General features: G+C 44.9%; 1 long non-coding RNA gene across 1 annotated transcript in view; it reads right to left on the reverse strand.

The window, feature by feature from the left end:
- LOC126510009 (uncharacterized) overlaps positions 1-22195 on the reverse strand; it is a 139440-nt gene that overhangs the window by 83670 nt on the left and 33575 nt on the right. The window contains exons 4-5 of the long non-coding RNA XR_007594300.1: positions 17118-17211; positions 6809-7006 (exon numbers count right to left, since the gene is read on the reverse strand). This is a non-coding gene — a long non-coding RNA (uncharacterized lncRNA). The remainder of the gene's footprint in view (positions 1-6808; positions 7007-17117; positions 17212-22195) is intronic.

Genomic DNA, 22195 nt, shown 5'->3' on the forward strand with positions numbered 1-22195 from the left:
GTCTGGGGACAGAGGGAGACAGCAGTAACAGAAACACACCAAGTTAAGAGTTGATGAAAGTTTGGAGCCCTTGACTGTTTGTTGACACAGAGGCTTGCTATATAGCTCAGACTGCCCTGGAATTCACAACCCTCCCCCTCAGCCTCCATGCTGGGTGCTGGGATTGCACGTGTGTACACCTCCATCAGAGTCCCAAGTTTTGATTTCACAATGGAATTGGACACCATATTAAGTAATGGGAGGTCCCTGAGCGTCACTAGCGCACTTGAAGAATAATTTACCTGGGAGCTAGTGGAGCTTCTACCTCCCTGGTCCTCGACTCAGAGGAAAGAGATCTGAGTTTCCCCAGTTGGAGCCATTTTGCAAGTGCGTGATTCATCCTGCGTCACTCTAAATCAATATTGTCTTTGTTTTCTAATATTATACTTGGAATCTTGACTTCGTTTTCTTACAGCTTCTATTCCTCCAGAGTTGTACAAATTCCAAACCTTGTAAAACCTGGTCCGTCCGCTCAAGGTCCTCAGAGAGTTGTTCAATTAATAGATTAAATGAAGTGGATACTAAAAATGTGACTGGTTCACAGAAAGCCAAGCATTGTTGGCAACAAAGGCTTATGAGTCTGACTGGGCTCCCTCCTTGCTAACCCAGGTAAAGGTGAGTCCCTAGACAGACTATGAACCTGACTCAGGGAATGCTCTTCAGCTAGGCCCCCCGCTGGCTAGCCTGGACCAGAATCCTTAGTAACATTATTCCCTGGATAAGCATCCATCTGAGCTTCCCGGGAGGCCCCCGGCCTAGTATTACTGTTGACAAGAAGCAGATTCCCCTTCTCTAAACCAGTGTTTATATTTTAGCCAAGTGTCCTACATAAATCTCAGACCCAACCACCAGGCTCTGGCTGCTAGAGACATGACCAAGACCAACAAGAAAATAGCCTAATAAGGAGTTTATGCAAGAGTTGGGGTATCTCTATGTAGAAGACTAACTCTGGGGGCACGACTCCACACAAGCCTACTGTAAGACTCCAATACTGGAGGACAGGATAGTCTTGAAAGCAGCTTCAGGGGAAATCAGAGAACCATGGCTCAAACCAGGGGGGCAGGACTGTGAAATACACAGTCAGTTCAAGTAAGGTTCAGCAAACATCCTGAAATCTGTCTCCATAGTGCTAGGAAATAATGTAGAGTTGACTTCAGTTCAAATCACTCCTCAGTATGAGTTCATTGCCTCCCCCTTTGCCCCCTTGCTCCCTCCCTCACTCCTTCCCTTCATCTGTCCCTCTTTCTTTTTCCTTTTTATAAGGAAAATGCTACACAACTTTGTAATGGCTTTGTTGTTCCATAAATTAATATTAGGGTTTGGTTCCGAGCTCAGCGCAGTTGTGTGGTGAAGTGTGGTTTGGGGCTCATGCCTGGATGAGGTCCCTGACTGGAAGGCCTGGAAGTCTGCGGAGCGATGGCTAGAAATGACTCAGAAGAAGCCTATTGCCTGGAGGAGGCGGCGGCAGCTGGATGAGTTCATGCTGTGCTGACTCCCGAATTCTCCAACCACCAATTCGGGGTTGGGTGCCACTGTTTCGTTTCTGCCATAATCTTGCATAGTCTAGCCCAGAGTAGCTGTTATTTTTAAATAATAATTAGAAAGAGTGAAAGTAATCTTTGGGGAATGCAGGAGGAGAGAAAGTATCTTTATATTTAGACATTCTGGACTTGATTATAAATCCTGGAGTGTGGCCACTCTGCTGGGAATTGCTTCTCTAGGCAACACCTCCCTACATGATTAACTGACTACTGCCATCTAGTGGATTTGGAGGCCTTTGCTGCTCTTATGCCTAACAGAGGTGATTACGTGCATTGATCTTAAGAGAAACCATACGTAATTAGGCCAGCAGATTTTAGGGTAGCCCACAGGTGGGATTAAGGTTCAGTCACCTTCAGATATTCCCTTATGCAATGTCTCTGCCTTGACATCAATTAAGAAAAAGAAGAAGGAGAAAGAGGAGGAGGAGAAGAAAGAAGGAAGGAAGGGAGGGAGGGAGGGAGGGAGGGAGGGAGGGAGGGAGGGAGGGAGGGAGGGAGGGAGGGAGAGAAAGAAAGAAAGAAAGAAAGAAAGAAAGAAAGAAAGAAAGAAAGAAAGAAAGAGAGAGAAGTGCCAGTGCCTTTTGGGTCATCGCTGGGAGTCTATTTGGCAACCGAACCAAAATCACCATTAACTGTTGATAACACTTCTGCCTACCTACTCCAGCTTCCCATTGAGTCTTGCAGGGGATCATTTGAGACCTTAGGCATGACCAGAGTGACCAGAAGAAGCCCTTACATGGGAGGAAGAAATCAGAGTCCCTGTAGCCATTTTCAAATGAACTGTGCCATTCTACCAAGAAGCCCAATGTCTCAGCCTCCAGGCACTAGAAGCAAAGACATTTTTTTTTACAGTGGTGGTGGGGGTATGGGGGGGAATAAAAGTAGCCTGGGTACATGAACTCCAAAACTTCAGCTATGGCAAAACTCAGGATCACCTGGAGTGGTTGTTCTGAAGGTAGATACGTAAATATTCCGAGAAAGAACATATCAGAGAATTGTAGATATGGACTCTCCAGGGAGTTTAAGAAAGAAACCAAATAAGCAACAGTAAGGGTAGGCAAGAGTGCGGCTTTAGTTATTGAGATGGAAAAGATGCTTGGCAGGACCCCACATATCGCAATATAAAACCACACAGACTGCACCTACTCAAAACCTCCTAGTGAATGTCACAAAGACTTGCTTTGCAGCTACTGTGTGGTCCTTTGCTCAGCCTTGAAATCAGCTTTGCCACAAACCAGTGAGGCTGAGCTGTTTCTGTCTAACCTGGAGCAGGCAGCTGTTCGCCCTATCCCCCATCACCTCACCCCAGGCCTCAGTTCTCTCATCTGGAAAATGAAGGGTCCATCTAATTAGCCCTCCGAACACTTCCACATGAAGCCATGTACTCGAAAGTTTTTCTCAAGTTTTGGCAAAAGATCCAGGTCTGAGGGACTGAACCCTGGATTTTTTTACTGCTGCCCAGGGCGCCTCCTGAGAAGCACGTCATACAGAAAATGAGACCATTTTACTTGACTATGAACTTGAACAGCCACGGGGTGAATTGTGTTATCATGATTGCTCTGCGGTAGACCTAGTGAAAAAACAGTATACTGAGTTTCTTCCTGCCTTTAAGTCACCGTGTGACCTTAGCAGGTCATTTATTCGCTGACACTGGCTTTCCACAGCTAAAACAAAAGGCCCACAGTAGCTTTTATCTCATCTTCTTTTTAAAGAGCAGGGGAAAGTATGAACAGAGAGAAATGCTGCCTTGAAAACTGCATTATGACTGGGCATGTTGGGAGCACACACCTATAATCCAAGCACTCAGGAAGCTGAGGCAAAGATTGTGAGTTCAAAGCCAGCCTGAGATATACTGCAAAACCATCTTTTCAAAAAAAAAAAAAAAAAAAGGAAAACTGGGGCTGGAAAGATATTCGGCAGGCAGCAGTGTTTGCTTCATAAGCATGAGGATCTGAGTTCAAATCCCTGGCAGTCATGTAAAAAAAAGTCAGTCAGGCACATGTGCCTGTGACCTTAGTATTGGAGTGGACAGGAAGAAACAGGTAAATCCAGGGAGTTTACTGGGTCAATCAGTCTAGTCAAAATGGCAGGCCTTTGGTTCAGTGTGAGGCTGTATCAGGGGAATGAGGCAAACAGCAGCAGAAGAAACTCACACATCATGTGCAGGTACCACATACATCCAACTCACACTATACATGCCTTCAACATGCATATAACACACCACACCCACACGCACAACCACACACACACATTCAGAACGAGTTTCAGGTCTTTCTTTATGTTTCAATTAGGTTGAACCTGTTTAACATCACAGATCTCTTCCAAATGACACCCATCAAACAGCCAAAACAGATCCAAGTCTGAAAAACCACAGATGGCTTCTAGAAGGAATAAAAAATAATAATAAATTAGGTCATCAGTGATAAACCAGTCGCCTTAAAGAACAGGAAAGCTGTGACCCTTCTTCAGTCTGTTTCTTTTGGTCCTTGGAGTTGGGTGGCAGCAACCGGAGCCCCAGGTGGAGATGAGGAAGCCCGGAAGCCCCCAGCATGCTGCTTCTCTATGGCTGCTCATAAGAGGAGCAGACCTTCTCTCTGCCCTGATCCCATCTCTCCCCTCTCACCGTCAGCCTCTCCGTGAAAGAGCTGTGGACCCCACACTGCAGGACGTGATCCATAACCGTCAATAACACTGGTGTCATCTGATGCTCTCACTCTATTACATTAATTGCTTTCCTCTCTGCACTTTATTTTAAGGTGAACATTAATTGATTCCCAACTGTAATCACAATTATGGTGAGTTACCCTGATTAATGGGAGATGTGATTAATAGGTAGGAGGTACAACTGTTTCTTCTTACCCAGGAAGAGATGATATATGTTACAGCTCCATGGTAGACCTGCATTTCCCCAACAGTCCGGGGCTGATGCTCGGCTGTCAGTTAGCAAACCCCATTGTTGCTTCTGCCAAGTTGACTGGAGTGAATCCTATCCCGTCTGGCCTGTTTCTCCCTGCCCATTGACCCTCAAGCTTGCATAGAGAACTCTCCTGTTCCAGACCCCTCAATTCCAGGAAGAAACGGAGGTGTTAGCCTGTTGCCTCCCAGTTCTGAATTCTGAAGCCTGAGTCCTGGTATGGCTAAGACGAGCAAGGCGATGGATAACATACCACATGTTTCAGGCCAGACTGGGAAAGGGCATCAAAGAAGGCAGAGGAAAACATGATTGTTCAATTGCGTTTCATATCATCCTTGGTACCAAGCCGTGTTTGAAAGGGAGAATGGACCAATGAAGTTTCTTGCCTTCTGTTGTGAGCATTTACTGTCTCAGAGCATGAGGAATCTCTGTCTTGCTGTATTTCTAGACTCCATTCTACCTCTACCCAGCTTCACCTTGAAGACAACCCCCCTTGCTAACCCTCTCATCACGTCTGAGCTCACCTGTCCTGTGTCCTGCTCTGTGTCTAGGCGGGAGACCAGAGGATGAGGAAGAGGCTCTCCCTAGAAGCAACGTGACAGCATCCTTGCTTTCTCTGCATGACTCTTTTCTCCTCAGTCAGACATCCTTCCCAGACTCCTCTCCAGGCAGCACCCTGTCCATCTTGCCACAAATGTGCTATCAGTTATTCACCTGTGAATCCCTGGCCTTGTCTGCGCAGGAGACGCTAGAAATGAATGAGACGCCTCTTCCTTGAACCTGTGCTGGCCAGTGGAGGGAGGCTCCCTGTACTCATCTGGGGCTGTTGTGGAGCTCCGGTGAGCGTGTCCAGGGGAAGTTCCCGTTTGCGAGCCATGCTCGTGTTTACAATTGTTTTCCAGGGACAGGAAGCCTTTGGGTCTGCCACGTGTCTAATAAAAGCCCGTTCATCTTCTAGGGCTTTGCTTAAACGTGTGGCCTACCTGACCTGGGTGCTCTGTCCAGGGACAATGAGGTCTTCTACCACAGGCGAGGAAGAGTTACCAGGACCCTACAGCTTCACGAAGGCATGAAGTTTGTTACTGTCCCAATTTAACGAGCAGTGGAGGTCCAGCCCTCAGTCCACACCCCAGCCCTGCTCCCTGGCCCAGAACTAACTTCACCTCCAGGGAGTCTTTTTCCTTTCCCAAAGGCTCTGCCCTTAGCTGGTCACGCCTCTGGCTGAGTCAGGCTCAGGACACATTGGTTCCTCCAGAGAAATGCTGGGGTGCTCGGTGCAATCGGCTCTCACACTGTGAGCACGAGTCTAGTGGTGTGGAGTCCTGGCCGGGAACTCAGCGTCCTCCCTTTTTAAGAAGTCTTTCTTCGCCCTCAGTGGCGCGTGTTGTTGTTTTGTAGATTTTACTGATTAGCTTATTGAGAGAAAGACAGTTTGGCATTTCCCACATGGAAGGACACACCCTCACCAATGCAGTAAGGATTCCCTAGTCGTGTGTGTGTGTGTGTGTGTGTGTGTGTGTGTGTGTGTGTGTTGTCGTCGTCGTCGTCATTGTTGTCCCCCCTCCCGCACCTCCTCCCTTGAGGACTGCAAACAGGCCTTCTCAGTTTAGCCCAACCCTTGCCAGTACTTCCTGGATGGTGATCCAAGCCCTCATTGTCCAGGACCTTCTCTTCCCCTCCCACACCTGATCATCTGCAGACTCTCTTGCAGTAAAGCTTGGCAAACAAATTCCAATACCAGAATGCCCTGTTTCTCCACTTTACCGCTGTCTTCCATGTTCTACCTCTAGACTAGCAATTTTAAGTTTTTTTTTAAAAAATAAAAAATCCACGGTAAAAATATTCTTTTGTTAAAATGTATACATCTAGCAATTAATTAAGCCGTGAGTTTCATGACAACATGGTCTTTTCTTTGTTTTCCCCTGCCTACCCTGTCTGCCTGAGATGCAAACTCGGGCTTTTTCACTGACTGGCCCTGAAACCTTAGGCAAATTATTTATCTTTCCTGAGTCTCGGTTCCTTGTCCATAAAAGATAGACAAAAACTATACTGCTCTCAGAAAATTATTGGTTAGATCGAATGAAACGATGTGTTTGACAGAGATGCTAAGTTTTATGGATAGAGTACCACTACATCGTGTTATTTTATTAGGTATTAGGTGGTCTGATACTAAACAGGACTCTACTCCTCCTGCATAGTAAGAGTTACCATCATGTGTGGAGTAGCACTGGGCTCACCCCACCTTTCAGCCACATTCACCGATACCAGTATTCAAATGCCTTCTGGTGGATACGCATACCAAAAATGTACTTACATGTGAGTCACGGAAACTGCTTTGTCTCCATCAAGAGCCCACACTTTGCTCACACATGTCGGTTTAATTCCAGCATCGTCCATTGTCAGGATCTATGGTTGCTGAGTCTCCCATCAGCCTCAGGGCCTTGCTGCTCTTAATTGGTTCACTTCCAAAATAGCTCAGCCCTTCCAGGCAGAAGAAGCTGCAGGCTAGGTCCTGATGGACAGAAAAGAGATATGTGTGGGCACGGGTATATGTAAATATTTAACGACCTCAGAAGAAATGAAGCTCTGAGCTATGGATGCATGCTCAGAAGATTATGTTACAACCTGGGACCATGAGCAAAGAGCCTAGCTCTGAAGCTGCCACCAAGATTGAAGGCACACGTTCGAGTCAACTGATTTTGTTCAGTAAGAGACTATCAAAATTGTGCCCTGTCTTGCTCCAGTAGAACTATGCAACAATGTATCACTTTTGCCATTGCTGTCACCTAATACCTGGCAGAAACTATTTAAATGGGGAAGGTTTTATTTTGGCTTGTGGTTTCTAAGAGTTTAGTCCATAGTCTCTTGGGAAGGACATTTTGGTGGCTGGAGCACATGAAGAAGGGAAATTTTTATTATATTTTAACCAGAAACAGAGAAAACTAGGTAAAACAGAAGATAACCAACTAAGATATAGCTCCCAAGGTCTCACCTACCAGTAACCTGCTTCTCCAATGAGATCCCATCTCCCGCTTTTGACTATCTTTAGATAATGTCACCTTAGTATGAATCCATCAAGGACTTAATCCAAATTCATTCATTTGGAGCTCCCATAAAATCTAATCATTTTTGAAAATGCTATCAGGGACACACCCAGAGGTGTTCCTTATTCCAATCAGGTTGACAATAAAATTTATCATCACAAACAAAATATCCATAGCCCCCCGAGATTTCTTCTCAGCTATCTGGCACCAGCTGTGGTCAGGTGATCTGGGACTCAGTTTGCCACTACATGTGTCCTATCTCTGTGGACCCATGGGCTTCTCTAAGAATGACTCCCACATGGACACAACAGAGAGGAGAAGTCTAAGCCTAGTCATGCCACACGGCTTTGTCATAATCACTAATATCCTATTGACTCAAACAGGAAGATGGGCAAGGCTTGACTTAAAGGGCAGGAAGGTATAGTCTATCTGCTAACAAAACAAACTAACCCAGAGATGATGAGATGATGCAGGGTGGGGGGACCCTGATGTAGTCTACTTTATGTTCTAAACTGCTATCCATGGCAAAACATCTAAGCTGTTTAGTCAGTCAATCAAAACTAAAGTTGGCATAGCAATGTGAGTGTGGCCATTGCTGCTTGTACATTCTCTGGAGCAAGTCTGACCAAGAAGCCAGACAAGAACTCAGGTGGCTGTTTGGACTCACTCCTGGGATCTCCAGCTGTGTATCAGTAGTAATATGTAGGGTATATTTCAGGTTCCCAGAAAATGAGGGGCTGCCTTTATTAAAACCATCTACCTTATCCTTATCCTTTCCAGCATTTAGTCATCTTAAACGTTCTTTGTTTTTAAGATTTTATTTATGTTTTTATTGCTGTGTTTGTGTGTGTGCATGACTTTCTGTGTAACATGTGTGTGCAGATGCCCAGAGAGACCAGAAGAGAGCATTGGATCCTAGAACTGCTGTAACTTGCTTATTTTGAGCTGCCCACTGTGGGTTCTGGGCACAGAAGTGAACCAGGGTCCTCTGCAAGAGCAATAAGCATCCTTCACTGCTGAGATCTCTCCAGCTAGCTCCTTGGTGTTCTTAATCATGAATTTGGGGGCTTGGGTTTCTGAGAGTACAAGCAACATGTTAGACAAAGGGTCCATAGTTTTATTAGAGCATCAGAAATGCCAACAATGAAAAGGAGGCATATTATTCTGCCCTTCTACCAAAAGAGCAAAAGAGTTTCAGAAATAAAAATCTTATCTGGAATCTCAGTTGGAGTCTAGAATAACTCACTGAAGAAAGTTTCTGGACCCTAATAAAGTGGTGGTCCTATTGCCCATGGCCGCCTTCCCTTCAACGTATCTAAGTAACATTTTCCTATTTCCTTCTGGAAAGTCTGTGGATGATAGTAAGAAACTGAAAAGGATTCCTATAATACCATGGTCATCACATTAAAATATAGATAATATAATACTAGAGCCAGCTCAAATCCTGGTTATGTTTAGTGTTATTTAGAAAATGTTGATTGGCCCACAAAAGGCCTCTTCCCTCTGGCTGTGTGCTTTGGGTCCCTGTCGTTGTCCATGTCCCGCAACAGTTTCACCAATTAAAAACAAAAAAACAAACAAACAAAAAAAAAAGCCCTCAGAAGGCAGGCTAATCAAGTAGCTGACACCATTCACAGTGGGTCAATGAAAACAAGCACAAAACCCATACCCTGTTTTAAGTAATGAATGACTTTAAACACAGTCACAAAGTCTCCAATTCAGATCCTGGAAAATAACTTGGGCTTCAGAGGGAAGGAACCTCGGAAGGATTACGGCAGCTGCTCCAGTTGTTAATAGACCATCAGACACATTGGCATGAGCAACGGTTTCCAGGCCAGAAAAGTCAGTGTCCCACTAGATACAAATTGGTTTCAGCCAACGACCGTGTCATCCCAGCAATGGCCAGGAACGGCTTGCCTTTCTGCTCAGCTAAAAAAAACCACCCCCCTCTCCTAGCATTACTCCTAGCATTACTCCTAGCATTAGTTTTCTTTCCTGAAATCCCACCTTAAGGTCTAACATAAGGTCTAAGTCAGGATTTAAGAAATAAGCACTTCTTTCATCCCGCAAGCACTACCTTAGTATCCATACCAGGCCAGGCACGCTTGTCTTATGCTGGAGGTATATGGGAACCACGATAGACCCCAAGAGACAAGAGGAAGGAGAGAGTTCACGCAGCACATACTGTAATGTGATATGGCCACAACGGTGGGCTTGTGTTAGCACAGCTGACCACAGGCAAGGTCTCGGGTCCTGAGCCACAAATCGTAGCTTGGTGTATTAGAAGGCCTCACTTCTGAGATCACCTCACCACAGAGACAGCCACAGGCATGGCACATAGTAATGATGTAATTTGTACTTGGTGGATGTAGAAAAGGCTGACTCTGAGATCAGGTCCCAGCTCTGGCATCTCAGCAATGAGACCTTAGCCACAGTGAACGAAGCTGTGGGGCTTTTGTATCTTGCAAAGCAGAGTAGGTGATCTTCATTTCACAAGGTGGTTCTTAGATTTAATGAGAAGAAATGAGCTAATGAACATGGTATTCCATGAAAGTACCAGGACCTAGCAACGGACATGGTGTTCCACACAGGTACCAGGACCCAGTAAGTATGATCTTAGGATCCATTTCCTTCCAAACTGAGTGCCAGCAAAATCATATTTAGATAACTCTAGGGATCACATTTTAAGAATGGTGTTCACGTGTCATTTCAAAAATAAATGAAAAAGATCAATTAGGAAAAAGAAACTTAGGAAGCAGAAAGGATTGAGGAACAAAAAAGATTGAAACAAAGTAAGAGTTTCCCCTGGCCTTCTTAGGTGGAACTGAAGCAGTTCCGGCCTAGCTCTAGTATGGAAAAGCATTCTGACCGTTAGAGTTGCCAAGAATGGAACAACTACATTGTCAATCTTTGCCAGTAGGCAGTCACGTTCATTCACGGGAATGTTTATTGTATGCCTACTCAATGCTCTCGTTCTGTTCCAGGGAATGTTGGTTTAGAAGGGAGAAAGACAGAGCCTGTGGGTCTAAAACATCCACAAAAGCAAGTAGCTCTGAATTTTGTGTTGCCAAGTGCTGTGGGAACTCAGAGGAATCTGTAAAAGGGATTGTTTGTCTGGGTGGGAGGTGGGATCATGACCCCTAGAGTTCTTAGGCTCTTACTATTTTATAACTGCATACAAGCAATCATGTCTTTCTGCAAAGAATTTGCTCATCTAATCCAAAGACTTATCCTGGAATTAACACTTAGTGGATCTGGGCCCTTAACGCTTTAGTGGTAAAACTCCACAAAAAGACAATTATGAAAACACCTTATATCTGTAAAAGGCGCCTTCCCCGATCTGCTGCTGGAAGAACAGCATTCTCGTTTTTATCATATTTAAATTGACATCTAACCTGTGTACAAGACCGTGTTTTGGTAGAGAAGGGAATGAAGAAGCCAACAGGGCAGATAAAAGTTATCTAAGTCTAAGCCATGCTCAGCAGAGCTGGATAGATCTGGTCTCCTCAGTCTCCTGTTCTGCTCTTCCTAACAGATTAGAACTCATTCTCCGTTGGTGAATTTTGCTCTGCATGCCCATTCCCCCTCCACAATGCACACACACCTCTCTCCTACATCCTTATCCCCTCCCTTCTCTTCCCTTCCTCTGTCCCCTACCCTCCCCCCTACTGCATTATTGCAAGCTCAGTCTCTGGAGATGAATGATCTGGCGGAGAGCCGGCGTTTCCCTAAAAAATGTAAAACTCAACATCCTTTACATTTTGAATTCCAAACACACTCACCGCTGTGTCAGAAAAAAAAAAATATTAACTGTTTGAGCAGTGGACCTTGCCACCAGCCCAAGAGAATGATAAGTACAGACAGAGGAGGAAGGACGCTCCTTGTCAGCTCAGCTCTAAGTCAAGATGCATGAATGACTTTGGGTGGAAATGTTGCTTTTTCTAAATAAATAAATACAAAGAAAAGGAGATATTTGGAGGCCTGTGCAAACGCGCTACAACTATGGGGAAGGAGCCTGCTCTGGAGAATTGTACATGTGTGTTCTGCCTCATTTGTTTGGTTTCCATGGAAGTTGAAGTGGCAACCAGGGGACACGTCCTGAGACCTGCTCTCTTGAAAATGCTGAGCTGTTTGGGATACCAAAAATTCTATTCCCATTCTTCATCCCCATGAGTAAATCAGTTTACTGCCTGACAAGCCTGCTCAGAGACAGCGGGAGGCATCTGCTTTCACCTTGTCCCCTCAGATGGAATAACCTGCTGGAGGAGGTTGTGCGGCAGGCAGAGAGCAGCACAAAGCCACACCCGAGGTCCGAGGCCCTCCCAAGATATCCAGAGCCATTCCCAAGCTGGTTTGGAAGTTTCAGGTTTGTTTGTCAGGTGTCAGGTGATCTGTGCAGATTGCTTCCAGAAACACCAGAGAGAAAATGTAAGGTAACCTCTAGGCTTTCATCCATAAAAGACCAAGCTAAGCATGGAATTCCTCAAAAGAGACTTCATATTTTTAGGCCATGGCTGTGTCAGTAGATGGCCTATACCTATGCAGATCTATCTATCTATCTATCTATCTATCTATCTATCTATCTTCTATCTATCATCTATTTAGCTATCATCTATCTATCATCTATCTATCATCTCTCTATCATGTATCTATCATCTTTCTATCTATCATCTATCATCTTTCTATCTATCATCTATCTATCATCTATCTATCTATCATCTATCTATCATCTATCTATCTATCATCTATCTATCTCTCTCTCTCTCACACACACACACACACACACACACACATGCATACCCTCTCACACATTCGCGTGCATTAGCACATTCAAATCCTTTTATCTTGGGGTTTTTTTTTTTTCTCTATGGCTCTGGCTGCCTAAGACCAGCACAAGATTAAGCTGTCAACATTCCATGGTGGGTGGGGGAGGGGCACACAAGGCCCCACCTCTAGCTGAGGAGTTGCTGGCAGTTGATGTCTACTAAGGGAAGAAGAATCTTTTTTTGTTTGTTTGTTTTCATTTGGGGGGGGGTCTGGCTCCTGGCAAGCGGTCCCTGCCCTTGCAGATGGCTCTGCACCAATGCATATACAGACAGTCCTAACTTGACTAACTAAACAACAAACAAACAAAAAGAACAGGATAAGAAGGTGGGAGGAAAAGGGAAAGAGAGGATAGAGGGTGGGATATGATCAAATTGAATTGCATACATCGTGACACTCTCAAAGGATAAATGGAATATTTTTGGAGGATAAAAATATTTTTGGAGCCACTTGTTGGTGTATCACCTGTCTCCTTATTCTGGGGGCGATCAGGCTGCTAAGGGAGGTTTTAGTCTTCATTGCTGCAGCCAGCCCCAGTCTACAAAATGGGATGAGCACGGAGTGAGTTCTCATTAAATAACAGTATCCTCACTTGTAGCCTCAAGTCCTCTTATTGGAGATTTATTAACTGAGTTTTCAAAGACTTCAAAGTTATTAAAATGCAGACATCCCTAGAATAGCACTTTAAGCCTTAATAATAATTCTTAGCTAATAAATTTTGAGAGTGGGAGACTCTCCCATTATATTATGAAGCATAGATACTGTCTAGAATTATGTCTGAGACGAAAACATTCAAGGGAGGAGGGCCTGAAGTGAGAGTTAGAACAGGAAGGAGACAGTGAGTCAGGCCGGAAGCCAGTCTCCTTTTCCTTCTGTCCTACTTGGTCATCCTGCCTACAAGTCATGATCAGCTCTGCCGCTGTCTCAGTCTACTATCATTGATCCCCATGCCAGCCCTGAAGGAAGGAACTTCCCCTCCACTCCCACATCCCCCCCACTCTCACCCTCAGTACTAAGACCGAAGCTTTGGATGCCAGTGATTAATGAGCCGGGATTCTCTATCATCCATGTTGCCTACCCTGCCAAGTCAACTTTCTAACATGCAATCTTACCCCATTCTAGTCTCTCCTTTTCTGTCATTTCATGCATGCAAATAAGTATGACTAGTCCTGTTGAGAAGTGTGTGGAAGTGATGATTCTCCTATGACTGTTGTTTCTAGGCGTGAACAATTCATCCCGGGTGTGAGATCTTTCAGACAGCTTTTTCTCCGGTCTCCGTGACTACCGGCATTTGAAATTAGATTGAGTGCAAGTGAGAGTTTGATGAAGGAGATGGTGTCAGGTGGCTGTTTTATATTTTAAAGCTAGGTAGGATCTCAGGGAAGTCATTCACTGCCTCTGTCAATTAGCTAGTCCTCAAGGGACAATGGCCCCGGGATCAAGCCTCCAATTGCCACACACCAACACAGGAAAAAAAAAGAAAAAGAAAAGAAAAAGGAAGATACAGTATGTGATGGTAATGTCTGTAGATGAAAACAAGTGAGATAAATGATTTCATCCTCAGATACAAGCCATAAGGGACAGAGGCTTCTGCCCAAGATGAGAGACAAAAACAAAACTGAGTGAAAACCAATGCCTCCCCTGGAGCACAAGAAGCAGGAAAGAAGCATTTGCTGGGGAAGAACCACGCTTGGGTTAAACCCAGAGGGTAGAGGCCTTAGAAATGTGTCAAGAAATGTGGAAATTCAGGCTTGGTTGATGACTTCAGAGTGAACAAGAGGAAAGACTGGATAAACACAGGCGTGTGAAGGCAGCACAGGGAGGCTGGTGAGAAGGTGGGAGACAGTGAGAGACAGCTGGGATGGACAGAGGGACAAACGAAACAGGGGGCAGGAACCATGCAGAGAGAGTTCTGGAACACATACCCATTAATTCAGGAAGCCTCTCTGAGAATTTATGGACAATGCTCTTGCCTTGGTGCCATGTCTTCTTGTGCTTTTCAATAGCCCAGCAGCTATAGAAAGGATGGCTTGACCTCTAAATGACATTCCCAATAAGATGACCAAAGCTGGGGCCTTCAGAGCACTAAGGCTAACCTGTGTAAATGGAGAAGCCCGGAATATTCAGAAACTACCATGACTTTTCTCTCCAGAGAGAGGATGAGGAAAATCTTTGGTACATCCCAGTAGAGTCCTTGTGACCCATATACTTCTACATGCCCCTGATTTTAAAACTGTCACTGTACCAACAGACAAAACGAGCACTCAGGACTTCAAGTTGTAGGAGACTGAGGACGTGGGCATAAGAGGAAATTGATTGAGATCGCTTCTGAGGTACTTAGATTCCAAACCCAGGGATTCCACACTAGGTAATGAAGGGCTGGCCACATCCTCCTCTTAACTGGAGAACTCACTCATTGCTCAACTTTCTCTATCCTAATATGTAGAAAGCCAGAAGTTTGGACTTTTCCCATACTCAGGACCTTCTTCCCAAAGGCTCTTTCTGTTTCTGTTGCATCACCCATGAGAGGGTGAATCTCCATTGTCAACTTGACTGTGCTTAGAATAACCTGAAAGATACATCTCTGTGTCTGTGAGGATGTTTTCAAAAAGGTTTAATTGAGGAGGAAGAGCCACCCTGTGAGTGGGTGCTATCACCCCCTGGGCTGCAGTCGTGGACACATTAAACAATGAAATAAAGGAAAGAGACTCAGCACCAACATTCACATCCTCCTGTTCCTGGACTGTGGATGCAATGTGACCAGCCACCTCACACTCCTGCCACCTGCCTTTTCTGACACAACAGCTACTGTCCTCTCAAACAGTCATCAGAAACATCGCCTTCTTCCCTTATGCTGCTTCTTGTCAGAAACTTGGTCAGAGCAACAAGTAAGCTAATGCTGACCTGCTGGTTCCCTGGCAGAAAGAGCGGGGGCAGAGCTGGAACCTCAGGGCTCTCCCTAGGGCTGAGCAGCATGGTGAGAGTCAAATGACCCAGCCTCCCCTCCCCTCTTGGCCACCAGGGAGAAACACACACACTGAATTGGGAGTCTGCCAAAGCAGGATCTTGTTTAATGGTTTCAAGCAGGGACTTATATAGGGTTGTGATGGGGGTGAAGAAGCTTGGGATGGGTTGAGGTGAAGTAAGGAACAAGGGCCAATAATATTCTGCCACATTAGCAGTGGCTGGGCAGAGGTGGGCCTAAGTCAAGTAGCCAGAGACAGGTCTCCAAACTCTAGCTAGACTCAGGAAGTTACACTAGGCCTCACCAAACTCAAGTTAGGCTTAGGAAGTTACACTGGGCCTCATGCCCAGGCCTCATGAGACCCAACACTGACCTTAACCATTACTGGGTGCCTTTCCCACCTCCTCTCACAGTTCTGACTTCAGGCTTACACTCTACAGCTGCTTTTTAATGTGTACTTCATTCATTTATTGACTATGAAGCACTTTTCATGCACTAGGCCCTGTGCTCAATTCTGACAGCCCCTGGTTTCCACCCTATACTCTCATCTTTGGTCAACCTAGATTCACAAAGGAATCAGCAGTTTGAACAGGACAAGAGTGCGTGTTGGGTATGACACCAAAGGGGAGAAACCCTCCCTCCAGTACTGGCTTGGGAGGAGTTTGCAAGCTGTGGAGAAGGATGTGACTCACAAAGGTCTTTATTCTGCAAAGTTGCTGGGCATTGGGTGAGAAGAATGGAGTTCAAATCTCATCAGATACCAGGCGCCATATGGTGACACACACCGTCAATCCCAGTACTCTGGAGGCAAAAGTAGATGGACCTCTGTGTGTTCATATATAGTATATGTATCAAGTTCCAGGCCAGCCAGGGATATATAATGAACCTGTATGATGATGGTGGTGGCAGTGGAGGTGGTGGTGGCGGTAGCGATGGTGATGATGGTGGTGGTGGTGGTGGTGGTGATGATGATGATCTTGGTGGTGGTAGTGATGGTGGTGATGGTGTTGATGATGGTGGTGGTGGTGATGATGGTGGTGGTGATGGTGGTGGTGGTGGTGGTGGTGGTAGTGATGGTGGTGATAATCTTTTTTAAAAAAAACTGTTGAGTGAGTTGTTTCTTTCTCTGGAATCTTCCTCTGGATTGAAAATAAAGATAATAATAATCTACCCCCAATGTTGATGTGATGATCTCATGAATGTCTGTGGAAGTGCTTTATAAACTACAAAGGGGGACAAAGATTGCCAGTATCTACAAGGAGTAATAAGTTTCTAATCATCTACAAGATTTAAAACTGTGTTGTGTCCCCCCCCCCCCAGTTTCATTCCTAAAGACTGAGCTGTCAGAGTAGAAATGTTCCCCTTTATCACGACATAGAGAACCAAAGAGGCTGGTTTCTGAGGGCTCCACAAAACAGTCCTTCCTAGGTGGGGTAGGGGGATTCTTAGGCACACATTTACCACTCCTCACTTCAAATTCTAGCCATTCTGTAGGCACCCGTGGGTGTAGGGCGTTCACAGCTGCCTGGGATGCTCATACCTCCTTAATCAGGGCCTCTAACTTTCAGAGAAGGCTTTCAGCAGAGTGTCCTGTCCCGGCTAGCAGAGCTGAGTGGCTGTTCAGATAATGGCCTGCACAGCTGTGCCATGGCGCATCTTTCCCCAATTACAGTGGCATTAGGGAAGTTATTGGAAAGGGTCTTCTCCCACCATTGAGTAGTAAATGCTTTGCTAATTTGCCTGATGATCCATTTATGATGGTTGCTCACTGATCCCCTTCTACAACTTACCTTTAATGGCCTGTCTGTTAGGACAGACCAGTCTTCTCCAATGAGCCAACTTGCTTTTATGATGGCTTATTATGGCTTTTCGTTCAGGGAGTGCCTGCAAATGAGAAAGTGGCCCACAAAACTCTGTCATCATGAGCATAATGATTGCCAAAGCACTTAGAAAGAAAGAAAAACAAATAATAATCTTTGCTAATTGAAACAGTAAAATGTGCACAGCTCAGAATTAGTCAATGTAGAATTTTTAAAAGGGAAAAAAAAGAACCTTACTTGCATGTGCACACACACACACACACACACACACACACACACACACACACACACATGCTTCTGAACCTTTGGTTATAAATATGCAGGACTCTTTCATTCAGTCAATTGTCTCCAGCAAGTCCTTGGTGGTGGTGGTGGTGGTGGTGGTGGTGTGTGTGTGTAGCTCCACACACTGATTATTTTCTGTATTTGGGGGGCAAGATTGCTCTATAATTAAATCCATTTCTCTTGTGGGGGATTATCTTCTCTTGTTTGAGTCTCTGGTGTGCCCTTCAAGGAAAGACTGTGGAAGGAGGGTTTGCTTTTGTTTGCATTCGATTCCACTCTCTCTTTCCTCTTTATTTTCTCCCTCAGGTTCTCCCAGCCTCTGGCCATAGTCATAAAACACAAACAAATCAAGGAGTCTCACAACAGTTTCACTCAACACGGAGCAAATTGCAGGGAAGAGTTGCCATCCAGAGGAGAAGCCAACTGGTGAGTAAGCAAATCATCATGTAATTGATTTTTTTCTCCCTCTCTTGTAAAGATAAACTAACTGCTGCTGGATTCTACTGGCTCTCCCTCCTCTGAGTCAGAAAAAAACATGTGCTAAGTAGGCTGAAGGAAGCAGACAGAGCTGAATTGTTCTGACTGACTTGGAAGTCACCCATTTAAGAGCGCGGGAATCAGAGGTAGTTGTGTTACATGCACAGCTGACACCTTTCTCTTTGATCTAGAGAATTAGGCTGTTTTCCCCATGGCTGGGAGTGAGTACCTGGCCAAGACAACTTAAGGGAGGACTTAATTTAGCTCATGGTTTGAAGGGATACAGTCCATCATGGCAGGAGGGCATCTCAGCAGGTGGTTCCATGGCAGCACCTGGCCAGAACTCCCTCCCTCCTCACAGCTCAGCAAAACAGGAGGCAACTGGAAGTGAGGCAGAGCTATAAAGGTCTACCTCCTGGATACCCACTTCCTCCAGCCAGGTCTCACCTCCAATGGTTCTGCAGCATCCCACACCAGTGCCAGCAGCGGGGAAGCGAGAGTGTAACACCTGAACCTACTGGGGGCATTTTATTTCCAAGCCATGACACTTCAGTTCAAATCCTACCTTTCCAGTAAGGGAATTCCTCAGAAGAAACCCAGTGGAGACAAGCCCATTCACTGATTATTGCTAACAGCTCTGGACAAAGTGTTAAGAGGAGGGTTTCCTGCCACCACTCTGTCCTCCCATAGCATTGTGTAGCCAGCAAAAATATTCTTCATAAGTGAAGCTGGGGGTTGAGAGATGGCTCAGCACGTGAAATGCTTGCCTTGCAAACATAAGGGAGGACCTGCGTTCAATCCCCAGAATCTACAATAAAACAAAAAGCCAGGCATAATGGTACACACTTGTAATCCTATCTCTGAGAAAGAAGGCAGACACTGGCAGATTCATGGGCGTACTGGGTAGATAACTTGGTGAATTATAGGCCAGTGAGAGATCTTGTCTCAGACATCGAGGTGGAAGACACCAGGTATTTGTTCCTTGGTCTACACACACACACACATATACACACACATCCAACACATGCACATACATGAAAACAAACACACAGAGACATGAAAATAAACACCATAAAGAAATACATAAATAACAGGTATAGATAGTTTCCAGTCAAAGGAAGTATGGGGGATTCACCACCAGCAGGCTTGATCTAAAGGGTTTGCCCATGGAAGCACCGAAGGGAGACAGCACCAGACGGAAAGCACATCTTACAGGAATAAGGCCAACAAAAATGACTATTTCCACAATGATAAGAGGATGAAGAGTCAATTGTCCTTAGGGCTATAGACCACGGTAGGTTGACCATGCTCCAGTCAACGGCTCTGCGCCCATGTGTGTATGGCCAGCACTAATTAGATTCAGTGGGTGAAAATAGGGGGTAGATGAAGGGGGAAGGGATCCATGTGGAGTTGAGGAGCTGGGGGGCAAAGGAGGGAAATAGTTTCAAAATACAATATATGCATATGTGAAATTCTCCAAGAGTAAATAAGAAACAAAAATGGCTATTTCTCCTTCACAGCCTTTGAAAAATGTGCCTGTCAAAAGAAAAAAATTACAACCCTATCTGCTGGGGTTTTCAATTTATGTAGAGGTGATATACATATCTATAACATTAAAGAGGGTGAATTCAAAGACCAAGATGTCTCTGAACTGTCTCCATTTTATTAATGCCTACGTGATAAAAATATTAGCTCTAACTAGGTCACAAAAGCTCAGGTTTCTATAGTGTAACTTAAAACAGTACATAGAAGACCTAAACCTAGTTGTTTCAATAATTATATAGCATCAACCATAATGCATATTGGTAATTATAGTAGCATAACAATTAAAAGATAGAGATAGGTGAAATTTTCTTTAGAAACCTGCCTTAATAATAAATAGTGAGACTATATGATATATATGGGGGACATTATGGGGAATATACTGTATATTCTGGAAAGCTTTCTCATCCATAGTATCTTTGTAAGCTATAAGAGAATAACATTACCTACACTTAGACTTATGCAGCTAAAATGGGATGTCATCATTAAGTGTCTTCCATATAGTAAGTGCTCAGCAAACCATATGAATGGTCCACTAATGGCTATTAACAGTTACTTAGACAACTTACAGTATCTCAAAGTCATTAACCTTTGAACTCCAAGTTCTCATCTTCGAGAACAATATGACTTGGTAAGGTAGAACCACAAAAGAATAAGGATGTGTCTTTCCCTGAAGCCTGGTTTCTCTTGTGCCTCTCAGAATATGACTCCAAATTTTATCTTATGTGTGATTGACTATAATGTCTTCAACATTAGAAGTTAGTAAAATGCTTTACACATCTTCCATCGACTTCATATATGTCTCTATTTAGACTGACTCCTTCCATCTTCATTGATATGACCACTACTTACTATCGCATAGAAAACTGTGTGACTTCCCATAGGCGTGTTTGAATTCCACAAAACTGAATGTCAGAGTGAGAACACAAGCCCTCAAGCTCTGCCCCGACGATTAATGTGACGAGACACGCACTAATGAGCAGGCCTCCTCCACAGGAAGGTGTAACACTGACTCGTTCTGTGAAGGCTGCAGGCAATCCAGCAGGGCAGAGGCAGGGACTGACTGTACCTTTATGAGATAGTGTGACCAACGTGCTAGAGAGGACACAGACCTTGATATCCATCAGCAGCTGTCGAATTTCCTCAGTGAGTATCATGCCAGAGTCACAGATGCAGAGACAATCGTCTCAACAAACATACATCGAGAACTAAAGATACTCAAAACCCAGATTCAAGAACAGGGAGATGAGACAGATATGGACTTCCAGACTTAGGCGGCACAGTGTGACCAGGATCATTTTGGTCACAAGTGGCTGTTGCTTCACCCATTCCCACTAGAGGCCTTGAAACCAGGAGACTAGGTTCCCACAAACTCCAAGGAGCCCAGAGATCAGCTTAGCGAACCCCCAGTCTGGGAAGACCTTCTGGTTTCCAGACGACACACACACAGAGGTCTGGGGGTTGATTCTTCCTGGCGCTGTTGGCAGTGTTGCTCACTATGTCGCCGTCACAGGAGCCATTATAATATTTGCTTAAGTATTTAAATCAAGCCCTTTACTTAAAGCCATTGGTGGCTGAGCTTTAATTAAAGTATATTTGCATACATTAATATCACCCAGCTTCCCTACATTTTCGCTGTATTTTTTGCATTCAAAACATGACATTTCAATAACAATAGTTGTCAGTGCCTCCACTCTTATTTACGCCCCAATTACAAGTCCTGCTAATTACAGCCCGGCTGGCTTCTCCAGCCTTATGACAAGGGCCTGTTTGCAGCCATGGCTTCCAGCCCTTCAGGGTGGATGTTGCAGTCTTTAAGAGAACCTCCCTCGTGCCACAAACAGTGTCAAGATGCTGAGCCCCTTCATCCCCCCCTGCTACAATGCTCTGGACTTAAGAATGCAAAAGGAGTAAATAGGGCTTTGTTTGGTTGGTTGATTTTTGTTTTGTTTTGGCTTTTGTTGTTGTTGTTTTGTTTTGTTTTGTTTGTATCAGAGTCTCTGGGACTTCTCAGCTCCCTGTCAAACCCCTAGGATTAAAGTGATCCAGTCTGAAATCTTCTAGAAGGTTAAGTAGTCAAGATGGAGAAAGTGGTTTTCATATAAAGATGTCAGGCTCCTTCATCTCCAGTCATACAAGGTTTCCATCTCTGAGGGGTTGAGGGTGTTATTGGGAGCACCTAGCAGCCAGTTATCTAGCGTCACCATGGAAGGTTTGACCACCAGCTGAATCTCTCCTCTACTTCAGGATGTGGTCAAGGTGGTTCACACCTAGACAAGCCCCTCTTCTACTAGCTAGGATGGAGCACTAACTAACCACTCATCTTTATTTTGTGCTCTCTCCTCTCTCTCTCTCTCCAGCTTGACTATGAATTCTTGAGGGAAGGGAAAGGACCACCACAGTCTTGTTTATCTTTCTGTTGCCTACCACATACAGCCACACAATAACATTTCTGAAAATGCACACACACACACACACACACACACACACACACACACACACACACACACACACACACACACAGCATAAAAAGAAAAAGCATGATACCAGACCTCCAGGGTCTGAATTGGAGTCAACCATTGGCTAAGGCTTTGGTTATGGGAAAGGGCAGTACCAAAGGCCATGGCGTACGCTGAAAGAGGGCTACCTGTCTGTTCTCCTCAGCAGACAAGCCAGGCAGCCATTTCAGATACCAGAGAGACCCCATGGTATGTGGGATTCTGCTCTGGCCCCAGCAGCCTGCC

The sequence above is a fragment of the Alexandromys fortis genome, unplaced genomic scaffold, assembly GCF_014885135.2.
Source record: "Alexandromys fortis isolate MF-2015 unplaced genomic scaffold, M_Fortis_MF-2015_v1.1 scaffold_89, whole genome shotgun sequence".
In the NCBI taxonomy this organism is placed as follows: domain Eukaryota; kingdom Metazoa; phylum Chordata; class Mammalia; order Rodentia; family Cricetidae; genus Alexandromys; species Alexandromys fortis.